General features: G+C 45.6%; 1 protein-coding gene across 1 annotated transcript in view; it reads right to left on the bottom strand.

Annotated features, from left to right (window-relative positions):
- BAZ1B (bromodomain adjacent to zinc finger domain 1B) overlaps window positions 1–12,782 on the bottom strand; it is a 2,173,382-nt gene that overhangs the window by 265,175 nt on the left and 1,895,425 nt on the right. The gene's annotated exons all lie outside the window — the stretch shown is intronic.

Below are 12,782 nucleotides of genomic sequence, written 5' to 3'. Positions count from 1 at the left end.
TGATATCCCTCTCACCAGGTTGAACAAGGAGAAAATTACAGTAAGCTGCCTGTCGGGTGCCAGGATCCACCACATAACGCATGCACTCAAGTCACTCCACAACAAGTACAAATATGACTCTGTCATTGTCCATGCTGGAGTGAATGACTTGAGACGTACCTCCCTGGACTACATGAAGAGAGGCATGGAAGTGCTCTCGGATCATGTGGTCCAGGCAGGTATGACCCTAGCCCCGAGTAGCATCCTGCCTTCGCCCAGAATGATACCACAATACAAGGACAAAATGAGTGACTTCAACAATTGGCTAAGCTTCTGGTGTCATTCAAAGGGGATCCAGTATCTGTCTGCCAGGGACGACATGAATGATAGACCACGATGCTTTGCCAGAGATGGTCTGCACCCGTCACCCCTGGGATTCAGGTTACTGGCTAAGGCTCTTGCCACCCCTATAGTGCCTTTTTTAGGCAAAGTTCGAAGGACAAAACCACCACCGTAACAGGTACAAGCATGCAAAATCTGAAGGTAATGCTACTCAATGCTAGAAGTCTAAACCTCAAAATGCACTCTCTTGAGGCACTCCTAAAAATGGAGAACATCGATATCTGTGCAGTGACTGAGACCTGGTTCACGGCTCCAGAGAGTACCCCTGCAATACCAGGCTACAACTCTTACCACACTTTTTGGCCACCAAACCAGGACCGAAACACTAAAGGTGGAGTGTCAATATTCACCAAGGATATTCACACCACCAGGCTAGTTCCCCCAACACAATGCGTCTGAAATTCTCCAGGTGCAACTAACACTAGGTAAGACTGCAATCCAAATTATAGCTTGCTACAGATCCCCCACCATACCCCAAGATTCTCACTACACCTTTCTAAACATACTGGAAAATATTAAGATAGAAAAAAACACCCTAATACTGGGTGATTTTAACTACCCTGCCATTAACTGGGAAAACTACTCATGTACCAACACCTTTGCCCAACGGTTCTTGGAGTTCATAAATTCCAACGCCCTGGATCAACTAATCCATAGTCCCACCAGGGGCTCCAATTTCCTAGACCTGGTCATTACCAACATGGGAAATCAATGCTCCACACCTATGGTCACCCCCTCTTTAGTCAGGTCTGACCATAAGCTAATCACCCTTAACATCCACATCCCACTCCCCACCCCCATTAAGGAAACCTCCATAAAACACTTCTCCAAAGCCAACTTCATGCTACTCAAGTCAGAAGTGACAAACTTCATGACACCCATGCAGACGGGAACTGAAAGTTCAACTGCTGAATACTACACTAAGGCACTGTACAAGCACATCCACTAATGCATGAATCGTGCCATCCCAAATAGAACCAAGATGCTGTCATCCAAAAAAAGGAAGCCAATCTGGTGGTCCCCTGCCATAAACAAACTTTACAACAAAAGGAAGAAACTGTTGCAGAAGAGAGGAAAATCCCAGGATGCAAAAAACTCCCTTACCAGCCTCAGTAAGAAACTGAGGTCCCTCAAAATCCTCCAAAGCTAGTTACAATTGAGATCCCCTCCAAAGCTAGTTACGAAAATAAAATTGCCAAAGATTCCAAAGACAACCACAAGGCATTCTATACCTATGTCAAGAATCTAAATGGCAATGCTCAGATCTGCTCTGAGCTAAAACAGAATGGCATTAAATATACTGATCCCAAGGATATTGCCAATATCCTAGCAGATCGAGCGAGTGTCAACTTCACCCCCCCCTCACCCCCTAAATGGCCCATCTCAATACCGGAAGATTGCCAAATTCCGGTAATAATGGCCACACAGGTAAAAAACGCACTCTCCAAAGCTAAGAATACAGCATCCATGGGACCAAATGACATCCCGGGCTGTGTACTACATGAACTAAAATTTGAACTGGCACCTCACCTAAGTGTCATGTTTAAACATAGCCTCACCTCAGGTTTCGTGCCCACTGAGTGGCGCAGAGCTACGGTTATCCCACTCCACAAAGGGGGATCCACCTTGGATCCCGGAAACTACCGTCCCATCAGTCTGACAAGCCTCATCTGCAAGGCCATGGAGCTTAAACAAAGACATTGGCAGCTTTCAAACACTGAACCCACCCAGTTTGGGTTCGTGAAGGGCCGATCTAGTCTCCTGAAACTGACTGGTCAGTCAGTCTCCAGAGCCATGGACAAGGATAAGGTGGTCCACACAGCCTATCTAGACCTTGCCAAGGCCTTTGACACTATCCCCCCACTCTGGAATCATAGATAAACTTACTAAGCTGGGCATTAATCCCTACATCACCCAATGGGTTGCTAAATGGCTTACTGACAGAACCCACACTGTAAAAGTAGCAGACTCCAAATCCAGCTCCAGACAAGCGACAAGTGGAGTACCTCAGGGTTCAGTCCTGGGACCGCTCTTATTTGGCATCTACTTCTCTGAAGTACAGGCCAACACTAAGGGACTCTGGCTAACAAAGTTCGCAGATGACTGCAAACTGGGAGCCATTACTGAATCCCCAAATGATGTGGATACTCTACAAAAAGGCCTTACAGAAACAGATGCTTGGTGCCAGAGCCATGGGCTCAAGCTCAATGCCAAGAAATGTATAGTTATCCACTTTGGGAAAAAACATGTATCCATGAATTACCATATAGGTGGCAGTACACTAAACACCGAAAGTCTGATAAGAGACTAAGGGACACAGGTGGACAGTGGTCTCACCTTCGATAACCACATCACCACAACAGTCAGGAAATCCTATGTAGCACACATCACTAAGGGCTTTTCATGCAGAAAAAAGGAGGTCATTGACCCACTGTACTAATCCCTCATTAGACCCATTATAGAATACAACGTCTCGTTTGGTATGTACCTCTCAAGACATCTGCAACAACTGGAAAGGCAGCAGAAATACCTCACTAAAAGAATCACAGGCCTAAAGCAGATGTCCTACGCTGACCGCCTTAAAAATCTCCAGCTATACTCTGTTGCATATCGTCTACTCAGAGGCGATCTTTGCTTAACATACAAGGCCATGTCAAACCCAGAGCTGTTGGACATGCTACACTTAAAGAAATCCCAATCCCTCAGAGCCACACGCTCCAGGGATCTAAACCTTGTCATCACAATAAACAAAAAATGCTGGCGGGATAGGTTTCTGACCCAGAGACTCTCCAGACTCTGGAATAGATTGCCCATACATGTCAAGCAGAGTGCCTTTTTGGCCCTCTTCAAAAGGAACCTTGACGACTGGATGGGAGAAAGGAAATTCACCCCGGGGATCACGTCAGTCGCCCTGCTAGACAGAAATCCAGGGAAGTAAATAGTGTGGGAAGAAATAGCCAGGGAATTGTTATGGCTAGGTTTGTATAGGCCCTAGGGCTGATAGCCTAGTACCAACCTATGAACCTATAAAAAAGTACAGTTGTGTACACTTATCACAACTGTAGATGTTAGAGTGTATTCACTGTTGCAGTCATCACATTTGGGGTCTCTGCCAGAAGGTAGCCCTCAACCGGCCTGAATACCAGAGTCCTGGATTCCTGCGTCAGATGCAGTCTCTTCTTCCATGACGTCAGGGGTATAAAACATGCAGCCAACGCCATTACATCAGTTTTTCTTGCCCCAGATGTCAGCTGCCCCCACAATGGGAAGCAATTATATGTTATGGTACACCTCCATCAAAAATCAAATACACCAGAAAACTTAAATATACAAAACAAAAAGGAAAGGAAGTCAGGGGGCTGGAGGTTGGGTAACTAGCACTGCAACAGTGAATACACTTGAATATCTACATTTATGGTAAGTGTACACAACTGTACTATGTTCTTCGTGTTTCACTATTGCAGTCATCACACATTTGGGGTGATTTCCAAAGCTAAGTAAGGGAGGAGGAAGTTAGAGAGCATTAGGGCCGGCTATTAAGCCCCGCAAAACTGCAGTGGCAAAACCAGCTCTGGATTTAGAAAAGATTCATGTGGTAGTGCTTGGTGAAGGTATGTACAGAGTTCCAGGTAGCAGCTTCTAGGATGTCCCTGGGAGGGACTCCTCTGAGAAAGGCTGCAAAGGTAGATGCAGCCCTGGTGGAATGTGATCTTATCCCCCTGTGGGGTAGGGTCCTCCATGGTGCTTGTAGCAGAAATAAATGCAATGGTCTATCCATTTGGAAATTATTTGCTTTGAAATGGCCTTCCCCTCTGACCCTACAGCAAAGCCAACTAGCAGCTGTTTAGATTTTCTGAGAGGCTTAGACCTGTCCAAATAAAATCTAAGTTATCTGTGCACGTCCAGAGTGCAGTATTCATTCTCCTTTGTTTTGTGGATTAGGGAAGAAAGTAGGCAAGTTAATGGACTGATTTTGGGGCCATACTAGACACCACCTTGGGCATAAAGGAAGGATTGGTCCTGAGGGAAACCCTGTCTGCACCGAAGATAATGAAGGGTTCTCCACTGCCATGAGGGCTTGTAATTCACTCTTCTTGCTGAAGTGATGGCTAGAAGGAATGCTGCTTTCCAAGAAAGGAATTTCAACTCTGCTCTTGCAGGTGGCTCAAAAGGAGGGAGAGTGAGCTTTTCCAATACAAAGTTAAGGTCCAGGGCTGGAGTAAGGGCTCTCCTGGAGGGGGGTCTTAAATTTTTGGCCCCTTTAAGGAATTGTTTTAGCAGAGGGTGAGAGAAGAGGGGAGGCTCAGTATTATAATGAGCTGAAATGGCAGAGGCATGAATTTTAGTTGACGAGAAGGAAAGGCTCTTGTGGAGCAAATCTGTTAAGTACGGACGAATATGAGGTAAGCTGGGCACTGGTTGTGCCGATCCCCAGAGTCTGACTCCAAGAACAGTATCTTTTCCACTTTTCAGCATAGGATTTTCTAGTACTAGGCCTTCGGGCCTCCAAAATGATATCTAGGCACCTGCCTAATGAGGGATGCTATTGGGGAGCTCAAGGAATTAGCCAGGCTGCAAGGTTCATGGTTTAAAGCTGAGGAGGCAGAATCTGGCCCAACTACTGGGACAGCAGGGAAGGGGTCTGAGGCAGGTACCAGCAGTGTCATACTACGCAGGAGGGGGTACCAGTGCTGACGTGGCCAGTCTGGTGCAATCAGTATTGTCGTTGGCTTGTCCCATTTGATCTTTAGCAGAACCTTCACGAGGAGAGGCAGAGTGGGAAAGGCATAAACCGAGAGGCTTTCCCAGGTAAAGGACAAGGCATCCACTTTCCAAGCTTGACTGTGGGGAGTTCTTGTGCAGAATTTGTCCAACTGGTAGTTCTGAGGGGAGGCAAAGAGATCTACCTCTGGAGTCCCCCTATTGGTTCAAGAGGTTAAATATGTTTTGGTTCTAGTTTCCATTAGTGTGGTTCCATGAGATTTCTGCTCAAGTAGTCTGCCAGTGAATTTAGCTTGCTTGGCACGAATTGAGCTTTTAGGTGCACTTGCAAGCTCAAGGCTGTCTTCCACAGAGCCATGGCTAGTCTGCAGAGAGGGTACGAGTGGGGTCCCCCCTGTTTATGTATCACAACTGTGGTGTTGTCTATCTTTACCAATAGTTGTTCTGGAAGAATGCGTCCTTTGAAGGGTGTCAGGGAATTCTGTACAGCTAACATTTCTTTTTGGTTGATATGCAGGTGCATCTGTCTCGGGTTCCATTTGCCGTGAATGCACTGCCCTGCCAAGGGAGCCCCCATGCATAGTCTGATGCGTCTGCTGTTAGGGTTTGGGCAGCAGGGAGCAGAGTGAAAGGGAGCCCCTTGTTGTGGTAGCAGGCCTCTGCCCACCAAAAGAACTCTGTCTTTATACAAGGAATGATAGGAATCATTGATTCCAGGTCCTGAGAATGTTGATACCATTGTAGTTTCCTCATATGCAGTCTTGCATATGGAATTAGTAGAATGCAAGAGGCCATGAACTCCAGGGCTTGCAGAATTTTCTTTGCAGATAGCTGGGTCTTTGTGGCCAATAGTTTGAAGTAGGTTGTCAGATAAACTTGTTTCGCTGGAGTGAGGAAGGCCATCTGGGAAGTTGTGTTCAAGCTTGCTCCCAGGAATACAATCTGTTGGCAGGGTACCAGGTGAGACTTCTTTTCATTTATGGTGTACCCCAGAGAGATTAGATGTTTCTTTACAAATGCCAGATGTAATAGCAAGTCCTGGCTTTCTGCCCGAGTCAGACAAATCATCCAAGTATGGCTATATCTGAATATTTTGCTGCCAGCAAAATGTAATGGCTGGAGCTAGACACTTTGTGAATACCCTGGGCACAGTAGATAAGCCAAAAGGAAGTGCAGAGAACTGAGTCTGCCCTGAAGCGTATGTATTTCCTGCAAGACTCCCTTATTGGAATGTGCAGGTAAGCTTCCTTTATGTCTAAGGTTGCCAACCAGGCATCTTTGCGTAGCATAGGAAGCAGCTGTTGAAGTGTTAGCATTTTGAATTTTGGGATTACCAGAAAGGTGTTTAGAATAGACAGGTCCAGGATAGGACGCCGGGAGCCGTCTTTTCTGGGTACCAGGAAAAGTCTTGAATAAAAACCTTGTCCCCTTTGTTCTGCTGGGACAGGTTGAATAGCCCTGATACTTAGAAAAGAGAGAACCTGCTGTTAGGCCTCCGCCCAATGATTTGGGGGATAGATCTGGCCAACCGTTTGGGGTTGGTAGGGAGTGGAAGTGGAATCTGTATCCTTGGGAAACTATGTTCAAAACCCATTTGTCCCAGGTAATGAGTTCCCAGTTTTTTGCATGCAAGGCGAGCTTTCCTCCTAAGGGAGCAGGCAGTTGAGCAGGACTTGGGAGGGCCAAGGTTAGGTCATTGTGCCATTTTTCCATTAAGGGGAGGTTTACTGCTCCCTGCTTTGGAAGTGGGAGCCCCCCACTGCTTAGACCTGTGCGCACTCTGAGACTGTAACCTAGGCGGTCTGCTGTTCCTGGGTTTGGACTGAGAGGGCATGGAAGAGACTGGAAAGGACCAATTCTTTGAGGGCCAATGTCTACTAAATCTGGGAGGCTGTACTTGCAGGAAATCTTTAACAGTTTGCATAGATTTAGCTTTTTCTGCCATCCTTTTGAGGACGACTTCTGCTTTGTTGCCAAACAGGCAGTCTAGCTTTAAGGGAGCATCCAGTAATTTAGCTTTAACATGATCTGGCAAGTTTTGCTCCTTAAGCCAAGCATGTCTTCTAAGTACAGACCCAGTGACAGCGGCCCTGCAAGATGCTTTTAAAGAATCAAAACCACATTGCAAAGTATGTTTACCAACTTGTTCTGCAGAATGCATTAAATCATGTAATTATTTGTGCTCAGCACAGTCAAGAATCAACATCATTTTATATTTAAGTAGTCCCATAATATGCTGCTGGTACTCTAGCATATGAAACTGGCTATTTAAAGCCCTAATGGCCAAAGTAGCAGAAGTGTATACCTTCTTACCCCATCTGTCTAAGGCTATAGAATCTCTAGCAGGAGGAGTAGGTATGTTGGCAGCAGTAGCCTTAATGCCTTTTGCGCCTTGGGAAATGGTCTCGGGATCCGCATTAGGATTCTTGAAGAGGAACTTTTGAGAGTCAGGTACACTAACACCGTTCAGGTTTTCTGGGAGCTGGAAGTAAAGTGTTTTGGGAAAAGCTAGATTTCAAGAAAGCATCATCTACAATGTCCAGAAGAGGAGGGATAGCTAAAGGCCTGTGTTGTGGAAGTAGTAAGAATTCCCTAAGCCTCTTTTTGGAGTCAGTAATCCTGGCTTTCCCAGCAGAAATGCTCCCTAAGAGTGTGCAAGGTTTCATCAAAAGAAAAATCTTCTGGAAAGGAAGCAGAGGGAATGGAATCCTCTGCATCAGAAACCTCATAGGTAGACAACAGCAAATCCTGGCAATAAGAAGGAACAGATATCAGATTCCTGATCAGAAGGAAAATCAGTTCTAGGCCTCAGAGGGGGAAGGCTGACTTCCCCTAATTAAAGGTAATAAGGTCTTCAGCCATTCTAAGCATTTGTTTTTTTAGGCATATGGGACTGAGCATGCGGTTTGGACGTCAGTTTTCTAGGCGTGGTGCAAGTTTTAGGCCTGGATAACAAAGATGGCACTGGTTTAAAAAGCAAGTCTCTAAGCCTGAATACACCCTCAGAAGCCAGTGTCTGCACAGCAGCTCTGGACCCATCCAAGGTAGAGACATCTGCAGGTTCCATAGTCGAAGAAGCATCTCGCGGCATACTGGACTCCAAATGGGTCTCAGTAGAGACCTGCAAATCTGAAGTAGTGGATATCATGGGTGCGAAAGCGCCTCACTGAGTACCGGCGGACTGGCGACTAGCTTAACGGAAGCATCGTCGGCAGTTTTGGACTTATGAGGCCTGTGTCTCTGTCTTTATCTTTACGTTTTTTTTAAGAAGATAGGTAGTTGGATGGCTTAACAAAGCCATTTCGGAGTACTGATACAGAGTACCAAAATAATTTGCTGCACAATAGCCCGGCGAAGAATAGTTCGGGGGCTGAACAAGGCACAAAACCGACAGCGAGGTACATCGTGGTCTGGGCTTACGGCAAGGAATGCAGTAAAATGAAAATCTTTATGAAGTATTTGCTTTCTACAGGTAAGACAATTGCTAACTTTTAATGACATCGGCTGGAGCAAGAAAAAAAGATCCCCAAAGGGGTACTTATCCTTTTTTTTTTTTTTTTTGAAGACTTCGGTTCTGAAACTCGGAAACGAAGATTTCAGGAGTTGGCCCACCGGCACTTGCAAACTGCTTCTGCTTCAGGCATTGCACAGCAAGAAAGACTGATGTAATGGCATCGGCTGCATGTTTTACACCCCTGACGACCTGACGTCATGGAATAAGAGAAGGCATCTGACGCAGGAATCCAAGACTCTGGTATTCACGCAGGCTGAGGGCTACCTGCAGGAAGATAACCCAAATGTGATGACAGCAACAGTGAAACACGAAGAACAACTCTCTATTCAACTAAAAACAGCAGACACACCAACTAATTAAATCTAACGATAGAGCGAAATATATGCAAAAATATTATGTTTTGAAAAGTAATATAGAAAAAAAAATTCACAACTTAGCCACGGCCAAGATGAGCGTATCCAACCTCGTAAAGCGGCAAATGAGACCTGGGGAATTACACCACTGCATTGCAGGATACCTTCTTGCCATGAGCCAAGTTTGAAATCTTCAGCTAAGTATTTGGCCGAGTTAGAGCACAGGATCGGCTCAGAACCCATCATTGTAAGAATGAAGGCGAGATAGGACAACATAACATCACCTGTTTCGTATTACTGAAAGGACCCATTTGTCTGAGGTGATAGAGTCCACACTTAGAAACAGTGAGACACACTGAAAGAGATACAGGGGGAAGGTGAGGGTTTTGAGGTTGGCAGGTAGTCAGACACTACCTGCCCTGTCTTGAAAGGGAGGCCTCTGGCTAGAAGAGGTGGAAGATCTAGTAGGGGAGGGGTTGCTTTCCGGATGTTTTTTCTAGGCTCTGTGGGAGCAGCAGGACGAGAGCGCTTTCTAATAAATTGCGTTTTTACTGGGTATTTCCTCTGAAATTTTGGAACAGGAGACCAGCAGGTGTTTTAAATCATGCATCTCTTTCCCCATTTGTTGTAATGACTTAAATAAGTCAGCCACTTTAGTTACAAACATGGGCTGTATTGTCTAAAGGAGCATCAACAAGTTTGGCTCTAAAGTCATCTGATAGAGGCTGGAGACATAGGCAGGAGTATCTTCTCAAGTCAGATGCTGATGCTGCTGACCTGGCAGAGGCCTCAGCAGCATCATAACTGCACTTTATAGAGTGCCTGGTGACCTGAGAAGTGAGAGCAACTTGGGAAGACAGTGAAACTTTGGCAGCAAAATCTGGTAAGTCAGACAATTCCTTAGAGATTTTTCCAAAAGGGACAAGGCATATTTAGCCATCTGTGTCGGGTAGTTAGTAGCTCTGAAAGCCAGAAGAGCAGAGGTATAGTTTTTCTTACCCAGATGTTCCATGGTTTTGCCATCTTAGTCAGCTGGGAGGATGGTGGTGGTAGGCAAAAGTTTGGAAGCCTCATCAGTGGAAATGGAAATTGTGGCAGGATCTGCAGCAGCCTCAGGGACTTTATAAAAATCTATCAGGCCCGTGTGGAGCAGGGGGTTGAGAGAGTCCGGGTTCAAGGATGCAGAGAAGGCATCCAGAAAGGCAGGTAGAATGGGTGGAACGGCAGTAGGGGTTGGGTAATCCATCTGAATGAGGTCATGCCACCTTTTTTGGACCGGTTATTTCAGATTCCCACTTAAAATGTTCCTTCATTTCTGTAATATTGTCACCAAAGGTCAAACCATCTGATAGGGAGTCACAATCAACAGATTCTTCCTCTGGGGAGTCATATCCCAGGGGGGGAAGGCAGCTGAGAGGTACAGGACAGGGATTCATCCGAAGAATCAGAGAATTCCTCCTCTTCCCTCAGAGAAGGATCCGATGCCTGAGGCTTAGGGATCAGTGCAGGAGGATGTACAGTGGATGTCCCTGAAGTGATAGGCTGTAAGGCCATAAAAGCATTTAACAGACTTTGGCTGAAAGCCTGACAGTCTGGGGAGCTTTCAGGAGTAGAAGATGTACGTTTTCTTTTCTCCTTCCTTTTGAGAGACCTAACAGGCATCTGAATGGAGGAAGGCTTAGAAATGGACGACTAAGAAAACAGAGGGATCCTACGGTCCTACCGAAATCGCTGCTTCCCCCCAGCATTGGAAACAGACATCAGAAAAGCCTCTGTGAACATGTCCACCACGCGGGATTGTGCAGCTTCTGTGAAGTTACCGAATGTTTCCCGAGTGGCAGAGCCATAGTCTTCAGCCAGGCCAATGTCAGCCATAGGCTGAGGGTCGGATGAAAGAGGTGCAGCAGTAGTTGTAGGTCTAATGGTCTTGACCTTTTCATCAGGTAAGTCAGCGGAACCCTGCATACCCAAGCCTAGCTGTTTGAGATGATTTTCCAGGTAGAGATTGAGTGCGTGCAGACGGCTGTGCAGAGTTTTGGGCACAAACGCCTGGCAGATGGTGCAAGCCTTGTAATCATGCGACTGATCTAAACAAAAAAAAGAGACCCTGACTGTGGGCTTCCTTGTGAGGTATCGGATGGCTGCACTTACACTTGTCCTTTCTGGATAACATGAAATTAGAAGTTATGTACCTACCATAACGTTCCATGTTAGTTGTCTTCTCTCGCCTTCTTTCTTGCTGGATGGGTTCGGAGCCAATCCTCGGCTCCGACTCGGCACTTGCTAAGCTCGAGAGCTAATTTTACCAGCCCGAGGCAACCCTATATCCCATGATGCAAGGCGGAGATTACTCGGATCTCGTTTGGTAGCTAAAGAAATAGCAGTATTTTCTTCCAACTTAGTAGGAAGAAATAAAAAATACTAAACATCATAACCCTCTAGAAAGGATCCACATAATCTAGTGACACTAAGAGTTGAACAGCTAGAAAAAGGTAATAACCTCTTAATAGAAGATGTATAATCTTCTCGGTCTGACCAGGCTAGGGGGAAGGAGGGCGGGACGCAAGAAAGGCGGCGAGAGAAGACAACTAACTTGGAACGTTATGGTAGGTACATAACTTCTAAATGTTAAGTTGTCAATCTCGCCTTCGTTCTTGCTGGATGGGACCGCGTCCCTAGCACCTCTATCCTGGGTGGCTCAATGGAACAGACTCTTGAGAACGGTGGAACCAAAATTTGCTCTGTCTCTGGAGACCAAATCTAATTTGTAATGCGAGACAAAGGTATGAGGAGAGGCCCATGTGGCTGCTGCACAAATAGTGTCTATTGGAAGTCTAGCTTGAAAAGCTGTAGATGTAGCTAGAGCTCTGGTAGAATGGGCTTTTGGGTTAGAAACCAACTCTTTGCCTCTGAGCTGATAAATGTTAGTGATCACAGAAGATAGCCACCTAGATAAAGTTACCTCAGAAACTGAAAGGCCTTTCCTGTTCTCTGCATAGGATAGAAAAAGTTGATCAGATTTCCTAAAAATTTTTGTCCTATCCAGATATCTCAGCTGACTGTGAACATCGAGATAATGTAACTTTTGTTCAGCTCTATCAGAATAATTCGGGAAAAATACTGGAAGATCAATGGACTGATTTAGGTTAGTCTGAGATGCCACCGTTGGTAAGAAAGACGGATTAGTTCTTAGGGATACCCTATCTTTGTGGAATATTAGATAGGGAGGGCGAACACAGAGAGCATGAAGCTCAGATACTCTCCTGGCAGATGTAATGGCAACTAGAAAAAGTGTCTTCCAAGAAAGCAATTTCAAGGAACAGGCAGCTGCAGGTTCGAACAAGGGGAAGAATCAAGGATGTTAAAACTAAATTTAGATCCCACTGTGGTGGGGGGTCTCTAATAGGAGGTTTCAATAAAAAGATACCTCGAAGGAATGCCTTGCAAAGTTTGTGTGAATGTTGTGGTCCAAAAAGCCTATATGAAAATTTGAAATGGCTGCCAGTTGAACTTTCTCTGTGGAAGAAGAGGATCCTGAATTAAAAATGTCAGCTAGGAAGTCCAACACCGAATGAATTGGAGCAGTATAGGGGTCTATGTTCCTAGCTTTTGCCCAGAAAGAGAAACGTCGCCATTTACTAGTGTAGATCTTTCTAGTAGAAGATTTTAGGGAAGCTACTATGATATCCCGTACAGGATTAGAAATCATAGGAAGCCTGGCTAAGGATGGAAGTGGAGCAACCAAGCAGTGAGGTTGAGAGAAGGTATGGATTGGTGCAGTTGACCCGACTGGTGGGTCAGAAGATCTGGAA

The sequence above is a fragment of the Protopterus annectens genome, chromosome 13.part0 (assembly GCF_019279795.1).
Source record: "Protopterus annectens isolate FY-2018-M chromosome 13.part0, PAN1.0, whole genome shotgun sequence".
Lineage (NCBI taxonomy): Eukaryota > Metazoa > Chordata > Ceratodontiformes > Protopteridae > Protopterus > Protopterus annectens.
Note: the sequence above shows the minus strand (reverse complement) of the source record. Positions and strands in the feature narration are given on the sequence as shown.